This window comes from Branchiostoma lanceolatum, chromosome 14, assembly GCF_035083965.1.
Source record: "Branchiostoma lanceolatum isolate klBraLanc5 chromosome 14, klBraLanc5.hap2, whole genome shotgun sequence".
Classification (NCBI taxonomy): domain Eukaryota; kingdom Metazoa; phylum Chordata; class Leptocardii; order Amphioxiformes; family Branchiostomatidae; genus Branchiostoma; species Branchiostoma lanceolatum.
In genome coordinates, this window is record NC_089735.1 from 14889981 (window position 1) to 14914563 (window position 24583).

Below are 24583 nucleotides of genomic sequence, written 5' to 3' on the forward strand. Positions count from 1 at the left end.
ATCTGTTTCCTGTACTTCCTGATAGACTGCAACAATACCGTTCCTTTTTCCATGTATACATTTTTGCCGGTCGTAATATAAACGTCAATTATGACACAACAAACAGCACGACTTCTGTACTTCCCTTCTACTATAAACTTAATACAAACAAAGTAAGTCATAAAAGTCTACTTAAAAGAACAGTAAAAGTCAACATCCGTAAATATCTCATGACGCTGGAGAACAGAGTATCGATAATCGTCTAAAGTTTTATGTTCGTTTTTCTTCATTTAGCATTCTTTATTCAACCAACACCAACCAATTACTGATAGCAAGGACATTATAAAGAATGTCCTTGCTGATAATAAGAGGCATCCATTAAACGGTGTTTTCCGTTACAATTAACTAAAAAAAGGCCAGGTTTGAGATTTACGATGTCCTGTTCATAAAACAAAGTCGTTGTATACATTAATTGGATGTTTAAAAAGAGAGAAATTCCATTTACCGAGTCTCGATCCCTTGAACTTGTGATCACTACGAAGCTACTTTACCACTGAGCTTCGGGGGCTCCTGTAGATAAACTGGGAATTTCGAAGATGTAAATGTATAATCTTTACACCTCACTACATTGTAATACTTTTGTTGATTTTTGTCGCTTTTTTCGACAAAATAAATTTATTCTTGTGCCATTTTGTGGCATACATGAAATATGGCCATTTTTCAGGATAGGGAAGGTCGACAGCACAATACATTCATAGCAATGCAGGCATAGACGCCACGAATTTGAGAATGGTTTGGGCATGGTTTATTAGCGGTGGCGTGCGGTGAAGAATTGCGTCATTTCTTGTCGACCCAAGACCCATTGAACCAACGTGATTTCCATCACAATAGCACCCATGGTGCCCCGGGCAAAAAATATGGAGCACTATAGGTACAATACTAGAATATATATAAGGTTGGGCGTAGTAGTCTTAAACATGGTCACGGACACGCCACTGACAAATGACGAACCTGCTCCCGGAGATTGACCAATGACAAATTGACCAATGACAGGTGAGGGACCCCGTTCTGTTGTCTGCTTGAATGATTATTATTGTTTCCTCATAACGACGTCGGACATAGTTTATTATTTCGTGATCTCTTGAACTTGGCTGTTATTCGTAACACTGCTAGCCAAAATGGCGTCGCCTTTTCCGTCTTCTGGATTCTACAACCGCAATAGTGCCAATATCCGTGACCGAAGGGGATCTGAAGCTGAAAACGTCCCACCGATAGGACGCGAGCGTCGACGCCTGAGCCACGTGAGCAGAACAGACGCTTTGAGAATAGCATCACACCAACGAAAGAAGACGTTAGCAACGTGTAACTCTACCAATGCGTCATGAACATGGGTAACACACTTGAAGGCCTCAACAAAGTTTATTCTGAGGCCAAGGACACGATGGGGCGCAGATCACGGAGCTCAAGGAGGAAGTCGTCTACCAGCGACACCGCCTAGACGACGGAATCGAGGAGGACAGCGCCTCGTCGAATCCCCCAAAACGACAGAAGAAACATTCAAGAGTTTTATCGGTGAGTTTATTTTTCTTTATCTGAAAATCCACGTATATGTGTATCATATCATCTAACTCTAGAAATACTACTATCTGTTTTCACGTTGGTGATTTAAACATGTCTGCTGCCTGGTCCATATTTAAACCATCCATATTGTCATGTATGTCAATAAACTTTTTTTAGACCTGTTACACACCTGGCTTGCCTCGACAAAAGAGACAAGAGTTCGCAACTGAAGTCATGTATAATTGAAATGCAAATGATGTCGGCAATACACATTGACATACAATTCACACTCTACTGTATTGTCTGTTTTCTCGCCGGGAGTCGGTGTGGCGCCTTCACAATATAGGAACAAGCGAGAGACAGTACAAAGGAGATTTAGGGTCAGTGTTCTTTCTGAAGTCATTTTTCTAATGATTTTTGTTTTAACATGCTACTTTTTGCCATAAGTATACCAAATGCCAAGTGTCGAAGTTTTTTTAAACAATTTATGTTACATGTACGTTAATGAAAGATCAGACATATAGTGTGTCAATGTAGAATCCTAGGAATACGATATGAAAAAGATTATTTTTATTTATTTTATTTATTGTATTATGTTATCAGACTTTATTCACCCCACAACGAGGGAATCATAACGTTCCTAATGACGGAAGTGGTATCCCAGTTTCCAGAAGAACACCAAGAGACCGTTCGTGGTGAGTTCATCTGACATAATCTTATATTTCAGAGATCTTATGTTTCAGAGACTGATTTTTTTGTGTATGGTGTATGCCCCATGTTTCTTTGCATTTTTGACAATTGAATGTGTTATCATTTCTATATCATTGTTTCTATCTGCTTGTGTGGCCTAATGCCACATGATCAGACGGAAATACCTTGACAGCCAGCCGGAAAACGTCGAGCGTTTATTCAAACAAAAGGACGGAAACCGCCTTCGGTCACGAAGAAAAAGAGGAAGTATGTTTAGTTGTATACACACACAAAAAAACTTCCAACAAAAGCCGGCATTTCCATAACTGTGTATTATGACAATGTTGCCTACTGGATTTACTACTACATGTAATTTGTTCGGACAATGTAGATTTTTAACAGATGAATGAATGTACGAAACCAGGATAACAATAATTTAAATAAATAAAACATACACATATTTAGTGCTAGTAGTAAAACTTTATATCCTGATGGATGATGGATCTTAAAATTTAAAGGAGAAATTACCATTAACATGCCACCTCCCAAATACTTGACTGAAACTGCAGCACCAGAACAAGCTTAAGTTTTAAAGTAACCAATTCTTTGGGAAAATAGTAGAAATTGGCCAAATAGAGTCAAATGTTTCAAGGGAGTCGGCTCTGACGACCACTGCGCGGAAAGCCGAATTTCCGGGTCAGAAATTGCCTTACACATTCATGGAAATTCTGCATTTCCTTCAGATTCATGGGATTTCGGACCTGTTTACGTTGCGCGTCCGGTCCTGTACGTTCCCTAGATTCTCTCGGAAATGGACCACTGCCGTGTATGGGACGTTTAAAGGACCTTACACACCCGGACATATACCCTTGAAATGACCATACACTGCAGGAAACGTCATGGAAAGCAACTTCAAGGCTACTGCCCCCCCCCCCCCCCCTCTACTGGATTTTGCCCCTTCCCAATTTTCCCCATTTCTCACGTTTTTATTAATATCGTGATAGCGCCACATTTATTCCGTCTGAAATATCACTTGTCGGTGTTTACAAATATGTCTCATTTTATTCATGTCATAACCTCCTTGATGTCATTAACCTCAAGCTCTTCGGTTGTACGGGTTACGATTGTTCGGGTAGTCCTTTGAAACGCCAGCACTAGCGTCTATTCGTTCTAGCATCTTGAATACGTCGTCATCTGCTCTCGTCTGGGCGCAGAAGTATCGTACTGAAACCTAGCCTGGCGGGGTAGCGCAGTCCGTATGATTCGTCGCTCCTATCAAAACGAACGAGGGTTGCAGTTGCTTCACAATCCAGACAGACAAGCCGTTGCAATTTCCACATTCTTTATCCGTCTAAAAATCCGGGGAAAAGTCGTAGTCAAAAGTCCGGGCTGTAGTGCTTTTGAAGGACGTCACAACGGTAGCTCCATGTCACGATGTTCTGCATTCAAGCGCCTTGCTTCAGTCTCGTCGTAGAATAATAACCATGCTTCAAATGATCCCAGGCATGGCTATTTAACACACGCTAGTCTACAAGAGACAGCAACAGTACACATCTGCACACAAATGCCAACTCCTGAAATGCCAACTGATATATTTGAAAATGGTGACATGAGCGTTGATTGGCCCTGGTTTTGAAACCACGTGCTAGAATAGATGCTATTGGCTGGGCTCTCTTTTGCAAAAAATTTGCATGGAGATAGACACAATTACCTGTGAACACCAGGTATGTTTATTGTATACATTTAGTTTTGAACAGTCTGATTACTGGTATTTCACAGTTACACAATACCTGCCAAGGAAGGTGTAAAAACATGCGGCTGTGTCTTATCGACAACGACAGCTTGGAAAATCAGTAGATTAACAATGCAAATGTTGCATTTAAGAACTAGTAAATCGTTCTATCGACTATAAAAGTATATAAACGGCGACAAAAACTGAATACGTCGCGTCAAATAAATAACATCTTCCAGAACAACATACTATGGACACTATTCACTGCAAGGTGAACATGTGTGTGTATTGTACTGTGACATATGGACCTATGTTGATAATAGTTCGTGCGTGTCGTGTGATGAAGTTAATATTTCTATCTAGCATGGTGATACGCACTGTGTACATGTGAGGTTGAGAAAAAATCTCCTATTTCGTAACAAAGAAACATCATGTTATCTAAACCTTCATCTTCGTTCTCAGCGGCTGACGTCGACGGGCTAATTCTGTCAATATTTGGCTCGGGTGGTCACCATTAAAAAAAAACACTTTACGCCGGGCGTTTTTGGCTTCTGTCTAAGAAACACCGTACCAGACAACACCATACACATCCCACCAAAGCAATGAACTGATTGTTTACAAGTATATTAACACCAGGAAAATGACAATTCTACAACAGTACATTTTAAATCAACTCGTAGATCTAGGTCTCACTGTGATGGAACTGTAGGCTTGTGGCGCATGTTATGTAAACATCAGATAAAGCCGTTTATCTAACAGCTAAGTTAAACAAGAGGGTCTGTGTGTTTTTTTTAGTAAAATACTCACATTTTGCTTTAAATGTTTTATCATTGGGCATTTGGACATCGGTTTTCGTGTTGGGAAAAAGTTATGAGATTATCTCGTATCCTAGTTAACCGCCTTTTGTATATTTCAGCTGTGGCTTTCGGGCCCGGGCGGGTTCCTGAGCGGGCGCGGGTTTCTGAGCGGACGGAGGGCTCAGCAGTGCGGGCGGGGGTTTCAGCAGGGCGGGCGGGGGTCTCTGGGCGATATAAATTAGAACGACCGTTGTTTAGATCGAGCGGCGTCCCGCGCGGTTGAAAATATTGGTACATACAAAACTCAGCCTCAATAATCATAATTCTGATATTTTTGGAGACTTTTCTTGTCGACTTAGGTGGATTTTAAAATACAATGACATTCAAGATATGGGGACGCCAATTATCCATTTCGTTCGGACGGACGATCTGTAGCTGGTAGAAACGCTTCTAATCTCTTATATGAGATGGTCTCTTTAATATACTTATGGAAATTAGATCACGTTAATTCAAGCCATTTTGTTCCGCTTTCTACCAGTAGAACATAATTGTACGTCAGTAATGTACAGACAATTATCACCTAGAACGCACGAAGGGCCGTATGTAATTACCATCCTTTTGTTATCCGTTTTCCACTACACGTCAAGTATAAGGATTCAGTAAATTCCCATGCACTTTCCAGGTCCAGGTGTGTAAGAAAAAATCTAGGACCGGACACGGCGATCCCTGAAATCCATGGACACAACCATTACACGTTGAATTTGACGGGTGTGTAAAGGCCCTGATACTCCTTGAAATTAGACTTTCCGAGCAGTGGACGCCTACATCGAACTGGATGGGGGTAGGATGCCATCTCCACCCCCCATTATCCCCAATGGTGGCAGAAATTAGACTATGAGGTGGGCACACCACTTTTTTTCCAGATGTCACATCTCAAATTGCCAGCATGACTGAATCCTTACAGAACCATGTGGATTTGCAGGCAAGGCTGTTAATGATGCAAATAACAATACAGCAATTAACTATGAAACAAGAAGCTCTGATCATCATGGTAAGCGAATTGCTGCAGAGCCAACACAGCCAACACTCAACAGCCGCACGTCCCAGAAAGAAACGTGGACCAACCCGTGAATGGGCAAGACCAGGAGAGGATGTTCAGCGAACTGGATATCAGCACCCTGAATGTCATTCGGTACCAGAGCCGCAATGCCGCGCATTATGCGGTGAATTGTTAAATGAAATATTATCTGGCCGTCAGCAGAAATGTCAGGGGAAAACGTAAAAAGGCTGAACTAGATCCAGATAGATACGCGAAATACAGGAGTATGTAGCTTACAAATACCAAGTAGACACGTCGGAGATTGAAAAACAGTGGGTCAAATGCAGGATTCGCATTGACACTCGGGGCAGACACCTCAAATCAATGAATGTTCCTCCTAGAGGGGCAGCATGTCTAAGAATGCCATGTTTCATATATTGATATAGAATACAGTCAAAATGATACATTGGACTAAACAAGTTAATTACCTTCGCCGAGAAGGTTATGCAGAGGGTAGCGTTTGTCTGTCTGTTTGTCTGTCTGTAGTGGACCAGCACAATCCAAGAATGCCTAGATGGATTGTTTTGATATTTAGTATGCTGGTAGGTTTTGATCAGACCTGAAAACGATTAGATTTTGGGCCCCCTAGCGGCTTCTTACGGTACTGCAGCGGAACTTCCTGTTTTGATATATCGTGTTCTGGACATGCTATGGAACTGATTTTTGAGTGGTACATAGATCTTTGGACAGAGAGTAAGTGCTACGGGTTTGGGCCCCCTAGCGGCTGGAACTGCATGAGCAGGTTTTGCGTCTGACTTTGAAAGGGAATAATCTTTAAGGGCTTGATGGATCCGGATGAAAATATATAAATTATCTAAAAACCGTAAGGTGTCTATTATTTCGTTGCAAAGATTTATCTCCTTTGTTAATAATTTCAAGCGTCAGGTAGAAAACATTGCACGGAAACAAAACGACTTAAATAAGTAGTGAGTACAGAAAATGGGGGGGGGGGGGCTTGAAAATGCATATTTTACATAGCAAGTGTACGAAACTTCAGTCTGTGTGTGCCTCGTTTACTCTTATATCTTATCTTGTTATATGGTTGTCTATGGTTATATAATATCAAATGTTCTTTTATTCTGTTGAATAAAGATTTAAAAATAAATGTTATCAAGAAGCCATTTCATGATGATGACAATGACGATGGCAAAATCTTTATCATTAACAGCTACCGATCATTCTTGATGGTTATAATGTAAACATTTTATATTTTCAGAGAAATGCTGTAGCCCCTATGATCAGAGAGCTGAGGAGGCTAATGGTGAACACGGCCTACGTAAGCATGTTTTCACAAGGTTAATCTCACAGACTGTTTAAAACTGATACGGTAGTAATCTTACTATTTTTCAGTACTTGATGATGATGACACAGTCAAGTCTTGATTATGATTGAATTGTTTCTGACACTGTTGCAAAATCTGGTATGAAGCATCGTGTGGCGCAATTGGTAGGGTGTTTCACTCACAACTGTGAGGTCTTGGGTTCGAAACCACCAATACGTCCTGATTGGGAAAGGCACTTGACACAATTATCCTCACTAATTACTTTAAATGAAAACCAAGCTTTGGTTAGGAATGTCCCTAGCTTTGGTTAGGAATGTCCCTCAGAGATGACCATAAACGGAGGTCCCGTGTTAAGAACCCACTGCTCTCATCGAAAAGAGTAGGGGTCCTTCCCTGTGTGAGTGGATCATAGAGAATCTGTCTACAGATATGCAGCTTGTCGTGTTCAGTACAAATCTGATGTGTAATACAACTCATGAGGTGGTTTACCAGGTATGCAATGCAAACCAAGCACTGGTTGGGAAACCTAGCTAGAGAAAACAAAACAAATTGTGGTCAAAAATCCGGTTACATTGGTTTAATACAATGTTCTTGTGTTTTTCCCTCAGTACCGGAACAGGATGGATCTCACCATGAGGGACGCTTGGAGAATTTTGGAGCGCCTGGATGATGACATGGTGAGTAAACATATCTTTATTTATCTATTTTTATTCTTTCTTAGAGATTGCAACAATACAATACACAGTGGAGCGCCAGGAAGACAAGCTGATATATCAATGACAGACAGGATGGATCTCACTATCAGGGAATTTTGGTGCGAATTGATGATGGCATGGTGAGTAGAACATCAATGAAAGAAAGGATATGACACCGTTTGGCGCAATTGGCAGGGTGTTCCAATAGACGAATTTGAACGACACAAACTCCTATCATAGGGAGTATTTTGCTCATAGACTGTCTATGTCATCGCGCTCGTCTGTAAGAAGAGAACTCATTCAAATGACATCTTAATTTTATGGATGACATCCGCACACCCATTGATTTTCACCTGTTCCACGGAACTTGCTGACTTAGATTGCCGCAAAAGGCCTGGAAGCATGGTGATGATGGAGTATGGAGGAGGTTGTCTGGTGACTAGTCTAGTTTCAAGATTAAAACTTGTTTTAGTTTGCATGCATCGGTAAAATACTTTTTAAAATGTTTTAAATATTCACATTGTTCGTCTTTTTTTCCCAAGGTGTCCCACGCTCCCTCGCCCAGCTGACGCTTAAGCTGATCATCACCCTTGGTATAGACCTTCAGGAGGCGGTCAACTGGTAGGAGTTGGTCAACGCTGCACTATCGACAGACCCCCAACCAAATGGCGAGAGTCCGGACGCCGTACAGGATGTAGAGATGCCTAGCGTCGGACCTGCTCCAGACGCCGCGCATCAATCCAGCACCGGAGTCGGGGGGTGACTCAGGGGAGGAATCTGACAATGATGTAATATATGCAGGAAAAGAAGTGAGAGTGAGAAATGCCATTGTTATTTCTGTCGTGGTTTGACTCTAGAACCATGTTATTATGACAATGTAGATGACAGTTCCGATTCGGAATATGACAGTTCCGATTCTGATTCTGAACCACCTGCCAAGCGTCGTCGTCTTATGTAAACACCCCGGCGCGGAGTGTGGCAGGACGTTAATTTGTTTAATTTTTTTATCCGATCCTATTGTCTGGCGTGGAGTTTGACAGGACATTAATTTGTTTAATCGAATTGTTTATCCACCCCTATTGTCTGACCAACAATATATTCTTAGCCAATACACAATAAATGAGTCGAATGTTATAACATGCCTTTGTCTGTTGGAAAGGTGTCTCACTCACTTTCGTTACAACACGTAAACAGGGCCAATTGTATGTGTATTGTAAGGTGGTGTTGTTATAATGCAGTATTGATGACAAAGACACGTTCGTCCTCTAGATAAACATTTGATTTCTTTCATACTCGTTTCGCCTATCTAACGTTACAGTGGTGTAATAATCACGTATATAGGAGCTGACATAAATCCACAAATTGTCTACATCCAGTTTGTATTGGGTCTTCTTTGTGGTAATAATACCATCCTTCCACCAGCTCTTCTGATTAATTCACTCGCTGATTCGTTAATTACCACAGATACCTCCAATAGAACGTCACATATTACCTGGTAGGACTACGATGTCTTTAGCAGTTCGGCACACACATCGATTGTAAAACTTAAGATTTGCATCTTAATTCTTGGTGAAAAACCGGGGAGACTGGGACGACATCCTCGCTACTCTCAAAGACAGCAAACTCCCCAAGCAGGACTTGACGACCGCGAGCTTCACCAGAGCATATGAGAAGTTCAGACTTTTGAAGACGCACTTCGTTTCGCCCGACAACAGTTCGCTAACATTACGGGATGTGCGGGCATTTCACCAAGTTCATGTACAGTAAATCCCGCGATTCCAGCACATGCGCCATGAACCATAACTGGGGAGCAGACAACTTGTCACACTTTTGTTTTTGGACCACATGGATAGACATACCAAGTAAGCAGTCCATGTGACCATTTTCCCCTTTATGGCATCCTTATAACCTTGGTCAACAGGGGTGTAGTTTGCCGTATCCATATTGTAGAATGGTCCAGCAGCTGAGTTATAGACACATACATCATCTATCTGGAATGATTTATCAGTCTTCTTTCTGATGTTTAGGACGAGCCAAGGCGCGAATGGGCGTTTTCCCTGCATAATGCTGAGATGGCTGGGCTTCTGCCAGCCACAGGACAGGCCAGGACCCCACCGACCTCCAAGGACAGGACCACCACCGACCCACAAGGACAGCTTTCTGCCTCAGACCAGGCCAGGACACCCACCACCACCCCAGGACGTGAACGTCCATCTGACGAGAGGGAGCTGATGGACATGTCGGGTTATCCGACACCTTTTTCCAGTTGGTTATAGATGGTGCCGGTGAGGGTGAAGATGAGCCTGGCACGCCGCCCCCTGGTGATGAAAGTAGTAAGGAGAGTGACAACTAACCTACCACTACTCGAAGGGGAACCAGCGGGGGCGAGCCAGAGGAAGACGGCGACACGTTCCTATGCTGTCAAATGAGGAACAAAGGGATCGAATAACCCAGATGAGAGCAAGGAGGAACAAGGATTTGAAGGTAATGTAAAGAACATTTAAACAATGGCTCTGAATACTTTGTCCCTTGCTCCTTTCATGACGTCATTACATTTGGTTCAAATAAATTTTCTTATATATTCTTTTTTTCCCAAAGGACCAGGTAGTTGCCATGACTATGGAGGAGTTACAGGTACTCGTCCTCGAGGTGGTCGAGAGGCAGCCCTCTGTCCTGTTCGACATCCTGGATGTTCGGGCGCAGATAAGAGGTGCTGACCGTGGAGCGCAGAGAAGAGGCGCTGACCGTGGAGATGCTGTGGGCACCGAGGGTGGGGCTGTTGCAGCCGAGGGTGGGGCTGTTGCAGCCGAGGGTGGGGCTGTTGCAGTAGTGGATGGGGCTGTTGCAGCCGAGGGTGGGGCTGTTGCAGCCGAGGGTGGGGCTGTTGCAGCGAATGATGGCGATGGTGGGGCACAGGGTGACGACCATGGACTGGTGTGTATAGTTGTGACCGCTGCCGGGAGATGCCGAAAGAGGAGGAAAGGATCTGTTGCGGTGGTGAGTCTTGCGTCTCCAGACTTGCTGCTAGTGCTACCCTTTGTTGTTCTAATTGATACATAGACATACATGTAATAATCATAATTCACCGTAGACAAAACGTATCATTTCCCTGTAAAGAAATCTCAAGGCACTAGAGTTCCACAGAAAATCGTCCATAGAGAATTTTTATGTTACAGGTAGAACATTCCAATATGGACGAAATATAGAAAAAGGCTGATAATCATCTTTTTAGTGGTTACGTGTGGTATTTTAGGCATGATATGGAATACAATCAATGTGAGTCAGTATTGTTCGGGTAATAACACAAAATCATTTTTAACTGTCAGCGGAACATATGAAAAAAAGCTGAAAGATACATGGCACTAATTGGTAAAGGAACCATTTCTAAGCACTAAGTTATACGGTGATAACTGGTTTGTCACTCAGAGATAGCAGGGCAAATACAGACATACAGAAACAAGACATCATGTGACGATATCTTAAAGTAAATCAATGTACATTCTACATATAAACATATCCAGTCATGAAAGCATTCTTTTTTCTTCTAGGACATGGACTTGTACATCCTTGACCCTGGCACCTTACAGTTTGTAAGGTTGTACCGGAATGACGTGCTGGCATTTCAAGATGAGCAAGAACATGGGGTGGATCACAGGGAATTCCGGCACGCAGCGTACAGAGACTTTGTGCTGTGGCAGTTTGGCCGACTGGTCGAGGGTAATGGAGTAGCCATACCTAGTTGCTGCGTGTGGAGAATTTGGGACACTTTCCCTGATCCACACGGGCATTACACTGGCTTCATACCCAACCGACTGTAAAGTGCACATATATAAACTCAAATCTCTCACAAACTCAAATCTACAATAAAGGTAACATGGCTGACTGATTTCTTTCCTTTGGAACAGTCCATCTCCAGCAAGCACTGAAGAGGAGTGAGGAGTGATGATGATGCCTGTTGAATGCAGAGCAGTCATTTGGACCTTGTATACATGAATTGTTCATTACATGTTTTCTGATACGGAGAAGGACAAAACTTGTTACAGATTCACTGTAAAAGAATTTGGTCCAAGGGAAAGGAGTGAAAAGGAACATGGAGATGTACTATGCTAACAAAAGCATGTTTTACATTATAATCTTGCCAGATACACTACGACTTATGTAGATGCCAAGGCACCACACAGCAAGTTCAAACGGATTCAACTGAAAGATTAACATGTCCGGTAAAAAAGAAATGACTCATACTAACTTTACCATTCTTGTTTAATTTCAGAGTGATGAAGCCTTAAAAAGGGCACGAGTTACCAACAGAGACAAAGCAGCGGAGATAGCCAACATGAGCATGGAAGATGTTGAGTTTATTTGTATGTGTGACTCTTTTAATGTACCACCTTTTTTATTTACCTACACAATGTACATGTACAATATACATTTTATGTTTAGCTTGTTGAGGTTGTTGGCATCTTCTATTAGCAACAGCATTGTAATGCTGCATATAGGTATTCATACTAAGTCATGCAGATATATTTTCCTTTGACCATAGCAGAGCCTACTATGTAAGGCGGTTATTCTGATATATTTTTCCATAATCACGACTGCTGCTCTCATACAAATGTAAATTGTATATTTCAGATAGAAGACAGGTCATTGTCACCACCTCTCCATGATTGGCATAATGACGACCCCAGCACCTGACCAACAGAGACCCACACCACCACCACTACTACTTCTTCCACCTCAGCCTTCCCCACCATGACCACTCCTTCACGGCCTCACAACCCGATCGATACCATGCCTCGCTGCAGCCTGACCAACTCTTTTCCCACGATCTCACAGTCTCGCATGACCAACTCTTTCCCCACAATCTCACAGTCTCGCATGAACAACTCTGTCCCCTGATCTCAGTCTCCCATGACCAACTCTTCCCCTCTTATCCCACAGTCTCCCATGACCAACCCTTCCCCCTGATCTCACAGTCTCCCATGACCAACTCTTCCCCCTCCAAGGTCCTAGCTGGCAATGGAGCCAAGATTAGGTAACTATCAAATTGACTGCACTGGACATTTCATTTGGTGAAGTTTGGAGCTTGTAAAACTCTAGTTGCTTCTGATAGCCGTTTCTTTTTGATGATATACCTAATCATGACTTGTGTGCAGGACGCAGAGTGGATGGTACATTGTACATGCCATCACCCATAACCGTCATTCCTTCCACTACTGACCTTCAGAACAGTGTTGACAGGTTGTGTCCTTCTGACAATACAACCACCAGTACTTCCGAAGCCTGGGCTACGAAGCAAAAGCAGAGTATGTTCATGTGATTGCAGACTGGCAAGGCCTCCGATGGCCGTGGTCTATCTCAAGAGGAAAGGAATCAGGCCAATCTTACGATGCGCAAGTACATTTTCGACAGATGGATGCCATGGCATGAAGACCACCCTGACCTGTCCAAGATTGACATCAACAGGTAGCTTTGCATCAGTTTCCACACCATTAATCTAGCATGTAGACCGTAGACATTACCGTATGGTCACCTTGGCATTTACTGTTGATGCTTCTGTTAAATAATGTTTAAGTTGTCACAGATTTTTTAATTGTATATTAGCATATATCTATTTTTATATCCAGACATCTCCAATGTTCGAAATTTTGTGGCTACGCCTATAGTCATGTATGTTACATGCCAAAGGTATGATAATCTTTGCCCCTGTTCCAGACGTGTGGAGGGACTGTGTGGGTTTAGTAGGGAGACAACCATTGGAGTCACCAGTAATATCGACAGCCAGGAAATAAGGCGCCTCCAGAATGACGATATCGGCTTTCCTAAACATCCTAGAACTGGGGACCACAGATGATGTAGAATGTCGTATTCTTCACCACAAAACCAGGGGGCAGCTTGTTACCCTGAAAGAGTTCAAGTACTACTGGAGAAAGCTTGTCAAGTAAGTACATGCAGTGGTCAATTACACAGTATTAGGTTTCAAAAACCTTAAACAATATAGAATGTATACCACATGCTTGAATGTGATTTCATTAGGGTGCAATAGATCATGAAACATTTATCCTATGTTGTCAATGTATATACAATACATAATCTACTTGCAACATGACTGAGATGAGGTAACTATTTTATTCAACAGTGTTTATATATACAAAAAGTATATCAAATATGGCCTCCGTCGGTCAGTCAACAAATATGACACTGACCACATGAATGACAGTGATGAAGAGGTGAGTTGTGAGGCCCAAATCATCAAGCTGAAAGGATCGACCTTTGAAAAGCGTTACCAGGATGTGCTGACAGAGGTCCAGAATGACAGTCCTGACCCAGGCCGAGGAGCAAAGAACGCAATGGAGAAGACAAACTTGGACAACATTGCTACAGATGTGGACAACGTTGCTGCGTTAAAAATTAGTACTCAGACAAGTTGAAGCAAATGGACGGAAGCACACAGACTCTAGTGTGTGTTGCTATGTCATAGACACTAACGAACCAGATGTCTCCGAACTCCCATTTCCTATTCTGCGCAAGTATGTAAAGGCAGCTGCACAATCACAGAGACCCACCATTCAGAAAGATGCCAGCACCATTGCAGGGCTGCATAGAGAGCCATAGAAATTGAGACACTGACCCCTAAACGTACTACTCGGACGGATATGGTGTTTGCACCAGTCTTGTTGATGGGTTTGGGAAAGTGAAAAAACTACCGTAGCATCAAAGGCCATGTACCACAAAATAGTGCAGCAACGGGGAGCCCGTTGATGGCGGGCGCCAACCCAGAGAGTTGTTATTTCGTGTGAGGTTTATGTATATCTTAACCCGATACTCTTCAACTTATATTTAAATGATCTTCCAAACATTTTAAATTCAAACATAGGTCTTCACGTGTCATTGCAAAACAATGGTAATGTTGTATTCTATAAACAAGGCTGATGTAACAACCTCCCTTGGCTGTTTTAAACAAATCCTAAATCTCACGTGAAATGTTTGCAATCTTGTCTGGGAACAATCCGACCTGCTGTAATTACGTATTTAAAGAAAATGACCCATTGCCAAAATCAAAATTAAGGGGTCTAGAAGTTGCGAATTAAAATAGTCTGTTTCTTCCCCTGCCTCATTCATTGATACTTCGTGTGATCCTATATGTATACGTCTTCGCCAGAAATTGAAGCTTGGAACTCCCTCGGAGATCCGTTTTCGGCATAAGTTAATACTGCCATGTGTAAGCACTTCGGTACTCAAGAATGAAATTTTGATTGTTATGATTAAAATTCTTAATTTGTGTATATAAAATACCTCTTAACTCAGTACTTTACCGACTTTGTGTTTAATGTAATGATCATGTTTTCCCCAGGGTTAGCCCTTAGAAATAGCTTTCGCTAGTCGGGCAACCCTGACATGGTAAATACAATGTACATGCTAAACCAACAAATAAAATAAATGGATTAAAGCATTAGAGGCGTAACCTTGTATTTTGTATCTTCGGAAGTGATCTAGATACTTCGCACTTGGTAGTCAAATTACACCTTATTAATGCATTGTGCAGAGTTACGATTCTGATTCACACTTTAAGTGTTATTTGTTGATGGGAGAAGGCAAATAGATGCTAGCTGATTCGTGACGAAGGCGGTGACTATCCTATTTCTGTGTCGATGTCACGGGTACATAGAAAAGAGCTGAACTTCTTTTCGGAACTTGTGAAGATGAGAAATGATTTTTTTTAAATATTTTTGTCGCAAATTTTTTTGAGGCGTTGTATGTTGGTACATGTTTGGTTATGTTCAAACATATTTGCATTAAGAAAATATAGACAAAAAATAGATAGTCACATGACATGGTTGTTTCATTTTGTACCGGAATTTTGACGATATTAGTATTATTCCAAGTTGAGTATTGAAAGTGAGTGTTGGATTTGTGGCCGAAGAACCAGCTAGTAAGTCAGTTCGAGACCTGAGTCATATTACTCTTAATGAGGTTGTGACAGTTAATGTAAAAGTGATTTCAATGGATACAACAGAGAAAGTCACAGTAAAATCAAAAGACGAGCAACAAAAATCTGATGTTACAGTAGGGGACGACACAAAAGCGATTCGCCTCTCCGTGTGGGGGCCGCATTGGTGGAGTTGGGACGTAGTTATGCTAACTCCGGCAGGTAAAAACTGTATGGAGGTAGATGATTCTTAACTACAACTCCGGAATCAGTTGTAAAGGAAGAAGGTCATGTTCACACCCCTGATGGTCTTCAAGAGCTCGATTACAGGAAGAAGAACAATCATAGAAACACAATAAAACAGGTTTTATAAGTGTAATTTCCTCCCTGCAATAGAGAGATTGGAAGGACTGAGGCAAAGTTTCTATGTTGTTCATATTGCAAGATGAAGCAGCTGCGAAATAAACCAAAGGAGGAAATGGTCGTGAAAGTTGTTCTTGATGATGATGGGAAACACGTACATTTGACGTGTTTCAAAAATTGTATCTTACATCGTTGGCTCAGATACAATTGAGATGTAAAATGAACATATTGAAGAAAAAACGTTAGAAAGGGAAAATGTTACAGTAATGTATGGCCCATTCAGCAACACAGTGAAACCCAAGCTGTAAAACAGACTTTGGACAACATAGACTAGGTGACCAAAATGAAGATTTAGATGACACAAAAACTACAATGGTAGCAGAACAAATATGTGTTTGGCTGGGTCGTTACCTAGACATATTAAGATCTATGCCAAAATCACGTTATTTTACCTTCACAGATTCATCATCAGGAGAAATCAATACACCATTCCATGATACAAAACTGGGTATAAGCCAGTCCTTCCTGGTGTGAAGTCTTAATGTGTTATGTCTGTACATGAAGTAGACTTCTATTTCACGTCGACAGCCAATGTAGAAAGAACTGAGAGAATATAATCAAAATTCCATCATTTATGTATCTAACAATATCCATCGACTGTATACTGCATGGGGCCTTGGTCATGCCAAGCTGATGTCAGGTCTTAAAACTATAATGTTTCTCACTAAGAAAGAGCGATGAGCTCTACTTGACTTAACCAGCATTCCACAACTGCAAGAAAAGTCGTAAGTGTACGGACACACATAACTGACCAATGTCACAGTGAGGAAGAGAAAAAGACATTGTCAGAAGCAGTTACCGGTTAAACGATTGTGAGAGTAACCAAAATCTTCAATGTTGATTATGACAAGTCACATAAGGTAGTGAAAGGCATGAAGTGGAAACCCACAAGTCTTTCTCAGCTGCAAGTCCCGTCATATAGTGCTACAGAACAGGAATCACACAAATGGAGTTTGATACACGGGGTCGACACCAAGCTCGAAGAATGTTGGGCACACATCTCAAAGTTTGGAAGTGTAGAGAATCAAATGACGTCAGATTTTGAAGAACTGTGGGCCAGAAAAAAAAACTCGTTTCAACCCTAGTTGAACTCTACAGGGAACAGTTGGAATACCTTGCCAAGCACGAAAAGAGTGGTTTTCATCAGCTGTCACTACAGCATAAGTCAAAACTGGCAGGAGAGATGAAAACCCTTGAAAGTATTGTCAGTGTTGGTGTCAGGTAAGGACAAGTCACAGATGTCCCTTAATCCTTCTTCATTGAAACCACGCAAGACCTTTCTGACAAATGCCCCTTGATTCACTTGATGTTGTAGACGCTAGTAGTAACAGATGAAGGGTCGAAAAACAAGTTGAAGACCAACAGTGTGAAAATGAAGAGTGCGGCTCATGCCTTGTGTGGATTATTAGACCTGCGCAGTTGTAGAGCTAGAAATGATGTCACCCTACTGTTCGGCCTCGTGGCGATATCATATGGAGCAGATAAACAGTTTGTATCACTGTTACAACACCTTGGGCTGTCTGAAAGCTGGGACACACTAATGTCGTTCATGGGGAAGCGTCTTGACAACTTCACGATGGTCTAAACACTAGCTGTTTGTTCTCAGAGCCTATTGTTCTGTACTCCACCCACCCGCTGGGCGACAGAGCCCACGCGGCAGCGGATAAAAATTATATAAATACCCCTCAGTTTAATGCTAGATCCGATGGTTACAATATTAAACAAAAATAAACAGTTAAAACTAATATTTATTGGCTTTAAGAATGTGTAGAGAGTAGGATATGACCAAGAAAAATTCCCGCGTCCCTGGACGCATTACGAGTCACCTCCGGTCAATAAACTTTGACCTTTAACACAGCTTACTTTCTTAGATATATGTATCAAACATCGATTGAAGCCTATATTAATTCAATGTTGGTCCTTGAATTCGGTCAGAATGGAATATTTTTGATGTCTTTGCAATTCTAACTCATATGGACAATTTTGCGGTACGTATTCTCCCATAGTTTCAAATCGCCGAATCCAGACGACATGCAAATAAGCCAAGATGGCGGCGATTGGTTGTTCTTTTTGGTGGTGGTGTTTTAAAAAAAAGTCTTCTGTAAATTCTGAAGATATGGACCAATATATAAGTATTACCCTTATGTTATAGTTTCCACGCGGGGCTGAGAACATGTTGTCGAGTTATAATGAGTTCTGTCGACCTGGATCACAGAGCCTTATTTGCGCCCCATTGTTTTCGATGCCGCTTTCATGCAAATCGCGCCTTTGTTACTTGGCAGACCGCGCCATTTTCAATTCCGTCCAGTTGTATTCAGTTCAGCGTGTGAAGCGGCTGGGACCGACAGAAACTGGTACTTCGACATTTTGCCACCATCGTACATATACGGTAAGTAGATCATGGCTTTAAATTATGTGTAATTATTTTTTACGTAGATACGTGGACATCACTACTAGTAGTAGTAGCTTGATGTCTAGTGTCGTGTCTGCAGATTACAGCTGGAATTCTTATCCCAAACATGTTTTTGTCACAAGACCAGGTACTAAAGTATCCTTTTGAGCAAGGAGTCCTTGTTTTGAGATAGTTAACCGATGAAAGTTTTTTTTTTTAATCTCCTGCGAACAAGCTATATACCATTATATGATGATGATTAAAAAAGAAATTAATTCAATCATATTGCTTACGAACCAAAGGAACTTTTTTTGTTGTTGCTTTTAGCCTTTAGATCCTACACTAAATTATCACGCCATATCTAGCTTGTGCCCCTGAATTTTAGGTGTCAGCTGTTTGTTCAGGATTCTGACTATGATGCTAATGTTAGTAATGATATTGTGGTATTTATTGTAAAGTTGTAGATATGTTCGAAACGTATTTCAACTGTAATGTTTGCTCTTGTAACTGCATGTGTACGATGTTTAAGATTCCAGAGTTAAGAATTATCCTACAATGTCCCTAAGGGGATCTAATTGTGTCAAAACTAACCAAACTAAGTCCCATTTGAACAACGTTTTACCAACTGATCTAGTGCTCCAGATCAAAGATCCAAAAAGTATTAACAACACGTATAAGGGTTAGACGTACAATTGCATAATAGTTTTTAATACAGACGAACTGACATTCATGTAAGATTCCGACTTTGTGGAGAACAAAGGGCTAGTTTTAACAAAGTATGAAATATTTCAGATAGCCGGCAGGCATCCTACATAATTTGTATAAAATTATCCCCCCAAATGCAAGAAATAAGATGCCTGTTTCAGAATTTTATCCGGCTGCTGGAGTAACTATTTTTGGCGCAAGAAATAGGTAGTTTAGTTATGGATATGGACTTACCTTTATTAATAAAATCACAGAAGATATTATGTGGCTTGGGTTAAAGTTAATCTCACTTATTGATATTATGCAGGTATTTGGTGGAATCCCGACGGATATAGTTCCTGCTCCTGGATGATACGATGGAAGGGGAACCTGTGGCTGGGACTGAGAAACGGTGGGTTTATGTTTTCAAATCAATGGCAGATTTTATCTACATTTTATATCATCTTGTACACTGAAAAGTTTAGCTCTCTGATGATATTTAAAGTTTAAGTGATTAAGAAATTTAATCAAAACAATCTATATTTTCAATTTTCTCAAATTAGACTTGAAATTTAAATGTTGACATTACAATGATATATATCATTGCATTGCAGGTTTGAGTTTTGCAATAAAAAGCACAGGCCCTGCTCCAAGCCTAAGGGCCACACAGGCAGATGCGACAGCAATCGGGCACTGTCAGAGCACCAAAAGTTTTGGCTCAAGGCCCCCAACAACATCCAACATCAATTGCAACATGTGGAACGGATCCAACACCAACAGCCAGATGCGGAACGAATCCAGCCTGCTGTGGAACGCCAGAGATTGTAAGTTTATTTCATGTACATGATCAAGGCCTAGGGCTGTGTCCATCTTTTTCTCGGACACATTATAGCCAGAGATTCTTTTGGACAAAGGATTGCACAGGAAATACACATTTTATGTCTGGAAAACAAATCTAGCTGTCTGCAGTTTACAATAGACCAGGCTCCTTTTCATTGAAATGTAAAGAAAAAACAGAGAAATTGCCAGAGATGCTTTTTAGACAAAGGAATGTCCAGGGAATACACATATTTTGTCTGGAAAACTAATCTTCCTGTCTGGAGCTAACAAAAGACGAAGGCTTGTTCTCAGAGAAATGTCCAAAAGAGCGATTTTAGGTTTAAAGATCAGCTTCTTTGTCAGCATACCTGCCTATTTTTTTTTGTTTGTTGAATGCATTGTTTATAGTCAAGTTATTGTTTATAATATATGCAGGCGTAACATCCATTAATGGTGATGAATGTTACCAGCTTGGCTTTTTTCCTCAAAAGGATTTACAGTTTTTGGCTACAGCATGGTAACAGATATTATGGATTATTGTAAAACTTTATGTCGAGTAGGCTAGGTTACAAATGAAACCAAGTTCCTTTTTGTCCAATCCTTGATGGAAATGTGCAAAAAGTATTGAATAAATCAACCACTATACACAGTGTACAAGAACTGTGGTCAGAGCAATCTAAGGAACATTCTTTAGGGGATGAAATCCTACATGTGTCTATAATTTTTTAAAAGCCATCAACCAATACTTAGGCTGGGACTTTGGGAGCATTTGTAATGCACAATGTTCATGTGATAAAAGAGGTAATCACAACAGCCAACAATGTATAATTGTTAAATTAACATAACTTTTTTTTTCTTAGGAGCCAGCGGTCTACTGAGTGCCCTGGCAATCTTACTGTCACCACTCCTAGTTATACAGCAACAGCAACTGATGGTGATGACGCCACCATCAGTCAACCGAAGAGAAGGAGGGTAGAAATCGATGAGGTCTCTGAGAAGAGACTGGAGATTCAGAGGCTTGAGGCTGAAGTTGAGAGGTTAAAGCAGAAGGCCGTGGTCTGGCACCAAGAGTCGGTAAGAATGGCTTGCCAGCGTGTACAGTTAAGGGAAGAACATGCGTATATTTGTGGTAAAATGAAGGCACTGAATGCAAGGGAGAGGGAGATAGTTGAGATGGATAAGAAGTGGAGCAAGATACTGGACCAGAAAGGGTTTGCGAGGACCAAGGCGAGCGACAACCCTACCACAGCAAGTATGATGGAGAGCAAAGGTGAGACGTGGTATCGGAGAAGGAATCTCTCCAAAGACTGCTTGGTAAGTATAAATGGAGGGGAAGACAGTGCAGCAGTGGCTGCTTTTGGGGTCATGGTTGACCTCGCACCCTTTGAGCAGATTGACAAGATGATGTCATCGTACAAGAAAGGTAAGTATTGGCAACTTAAGTTCAACTCTCTAACTAAAAAGTATGAAGCCTCAGATGAACATTTGGAGACGTCACTTGCTGCCAAAATCAATGCCCAGCTCAGCCGCCGTAAGTATCAGTTTCATTGTAAAACTTTGTCGTCTGTGTTTGACCCCACAAAGAAAGTGTATGTTCCACGGCACAGTTACATCGATGGCGTCAAGTTTCGACAGCCAAGGTTAGTATCAAATTCCAAACTTCAGGAGATGACAAAGGCCATAGACATAGGCCACATCCATCCAGTGCCAGGGCATGTGGGTGCGACACGTCCTCTGGTGTCGCTGGTCTACATGATTATAGTGTAGTCAACAGCAAATTTGGTGACAACGGACCTGTGATGTTCGGGTACGACAACATTAACATTTTCAGGGCAGTGAGACACCTCAGAGTCATGAAGGGCAAGCCCAGCATGTGGAACTTCACTGTTAGAATGGCTCTGAAGCCAAACCTAGTAGGCATACAGGAACTGTTTTGTGCAGAAGAAACTGCAGAGATGCCACAGAAACCAGTGGAAGACCTGTCAGCTGATGATGTCTTCCTGGGTGCACATCTAGAATTAGCCACAATATAAGAGGAAGCCCAGGATAGCCTCTATCTCGACCTTCTAGACAAAGGCCTTAACACACTGCCAAATGACACAACACAGTATGCCAACAAATCCTCAGCAGAACAGAAAGCCTGGTTGTCTGCACAACAACTTGAGAGCTTAAACACATACAAAATAACACAGAAGCCAACAAAACCGGCGAACTGTAGACAATCTGACATCACCAGACTTCCCCTATCGACAGAAAACGAGGCAACTTTAACTGGAACTGCCATTATCAATGAGGAGTTTGCAAAGGAATTCAACATTCCTGTTGAAAGATGTAATACCCAGTACTAACCATTTGACGAAATCAATCCCCAATTTGACATATCAGCTGCAGGAAAGAGGTTCGAATTCCAAGAAAGCATAAAACAGCACAGGATTGATCAAGCTGCCTTGCTCCACACAATTGCAAGTGATCCCTGGGAGGAGGCAGAAGAAGACATGACTTTAGATGAAGCAAACATGCAAGATGACACCGAAGGACCTGTTCATGCGCGGCACCTGAGCTCATTCAGAAAAAAAGTGGAAGGAGGCAGATGGAAATATGGAAACTGTTGTGTCCACTATGGAGCAGAAGCTAGGAACAGCAGAGAGGGCTGGAAATGCAGCAGACATTATCGCATTTGAAAAATACGTTTTTGAGTCCAAAAAAAGTTGGTGTACAGTAGAAGATCATCTAGGTCGCGGTATTGCACACACAGTAGTGGAATCAGGGAATGTGAACCTTTTGCGAAATCTTGTAGCTGCAAGGGTTGATGTTGATTTCGAGGAAGGCTGTGGCGCTACTCCACTATGCCTTGCCGTCATAAAACACGACAATCAAATGGTTAAGTGTTTGCTAGAGACACAGGCAGCCCGTGTGGATGGAGTGATCTATTTGCATTTCCCTTCCCCAATAGCCCTTAACAGGAGAATGGGACACAACGACACAATGGATATCGGTCACGTGCCTCCTCGGTAGAAGATGTGAACTTGTACATACAATTTGTAAATGAAAATGAACCAGGGATTAGTGAAGATGTAGATAACCTGATGGGTCAGATTGAACATGAACAAGTTGAAGTGTACAAATGCACCTAATGTAAATGTAAACCATATTCTATTTCCAATGTAAGGCAGTATTGGTTGGTCCCTGGGGTGCTTTGCACACACCCTAAACCTGTAACTACAGAAGGTAATGGACATTCCTGCTGTACAGAACATGGTGGGAATAATGCGGCCAGCTATTACCTACTTCAAGAACTCCTACATGGGCAAGATCGTCTTTAAGGAGAAGCAAGTAGCGCTGGTTCGCCCTCGCCACAGTTTGTTACTGGATTGTAAAACCAAATGGAATTTAGCTCCTATGTCATGGTGTCCAGATTCCTTGAACAGAATCCTGCAGTTGTCGCCTCCACCTTGGACGACAGGATCAAGACAAATCACAACTTCAAGAAGTTGCAGAGATGTCAAGATGAGGACATAACCAGGATGGAAGGATTTGCACGAGTGATGCTCTTACCGTTCCAGATAACAGAAGCCATGTCAGCAGAGCGGCGTCCTACATCTGGCCAAGTCCTCCCCATGCTCGAGAAGCTTGGGAAGCACCCCTGCACAGACGATGATGATACAGCGTTCACAAAGAAGATCAAGAAAGTCATCTGGGACGACTTGCAAAATCGTTATCAAGATCTAGAGGTCAGGAACTTCTTCAAGGATGCAAGTACTCTCGATCCGAGGTTCAAAAGCATGGCAACCGAAGACGTCTGGGAGAGACTGTCAGATGCGATCAAGGCTGCGACTGAGAAGGAAGTGCAGATCAAGTAAGAGCCAGAGGAGGTAGTCAACCAGGAGGGTCCGTCACAGTAGAGTGACTTACAGGAGAGCGTTGAGGAGGACACCACTCCGGCAAAGCGAAGGAAGCTGTCCGCCATGCAAGCGCTTTTCAAGGATGAGGACGAAGTTGTCATAACCAACATGGAACCAGCCTTGCCTGTGCGAGTCCGCATAGATAGAAAGTACAAGAGGCTACCAAAACTTCTCTCAACGGATGTAGCCTTCTGGAGGAGCAAGCAGGACGAGTTGTCCCTGTTGACCAAGCATGCCCGTAAGTACCTCATTGTTCCAGGTACAAGTGTCCCCAGCGAGCGGGTGTTCAGCCCTACCGGGGACATTGTTAAGGCAGAGAGAGCATCCCTGGACCCAAAGAACGTGAACATGTTGCTATTCTTAAAGAAGAACACATAGTGCAATGTATATTATGTGTCAAAACTCAAGGTGACACTAGTACCATGGAGTCGACTGTTGACGGATTCTAGAGACTCTTAGAAGTTAGAAATATTAGTATACATAAATAGCTATACGTATTGCATACTGATGATAAATTTGTTTAACTCTAGCACCGAAAAGCCCCAGATTGTTGATGGAACAAGTACCATGCAGGCATGGAGTCATGGATTGTAGAGACAGAC

General features: G+C 42.0%; 1 long non-coding RNA gene and 1 pseudogene across 1 annotated transcript; both read left to right on the forward strand.

Moving 5' to 3' along the window:
* Nucleotides 1-18316: 18316 nt before the first annotated feature.
* On the forward strand, nucleotides 18317-20079 carry LOC136448080 (uncharacterized). The gene is made up of 3 exons (XR_010757830.1): nucleotides 18317-18573; nucleotides 19589-19672; nucleotides 19875-20079. It is a non-coding gene; the product is annotated as an uncharacterized lncRNA (long non-coding RNA).
* Nucleotides 20080-23182: 3103 nt separating this feature from the next.
* LOC136448771 (E3 SUMO-protein ligase ZBED1-like) lies at nucleotides 23183-24359 on the forward strand (annotated as a pseudogene).
* The last annotated feature ends 224 nt before the right edge of the window (nucleotides 24360-24583 follow it).